Source organism: Bison bison, unplaced genomic scaffold (assembly GCF_000754665.1).
Source record: "Bison bison bison isolate TAMUID 2011002044 unplaced genomic scaffold, Bison_UMD1.0 scf7180017864209, whole genome shotgun sequence".
Classification (NCBI taxonomy): Eukaryota; Metazoa; Chordata; class Mammalia; order Artiodactyla; family Bovidae; genus Bison; species Bison bison.
In genome coordinates, this window is record NW_011494781.1 from 1,200,437 (window position 1) to 1,200,883 (window position 447).

Genomic DNA, 447 nt, shown 5'->3' on the forward strand with positions numbered 1-447 from the left:
GAGGTTCCTGCCTCAGCTGGAGATCGAGACCCTCTTCCAATGCACCAAACCCCCGTGGAGTCCCGACGAGGCCCCCCACCCCATCTCCAGTTTCCCTGACTTCTCAGAGCCACCATGAGAAGCCCCCTGAGGTCACCTGCACAAGTCGAGGGAAGCCTGGGTTTCCTGCCTCAACCCGAGAAAGACCTCGAGAGACTTTCTTCAACACGTCTCGAGGCCAGGTTCCCCTACCATGACTCGAGAGCAATGACGCGCTCCCCCTCGCCACTCGCATGGAGACCCGACTTCCCTGGCGCCCCACGAGAGGCTCACTGACCTCGCCGTCGCACCTCGTGAGAAACCGCACCCTGGGGCCGCCGCTCGAGAACCACCCCGAGCCTCCCCCGTCATCGCGGAGATGAGGGCCTTCGTCTCCTGCATGGCCTAGAGACCAAAATCGCGACCTCT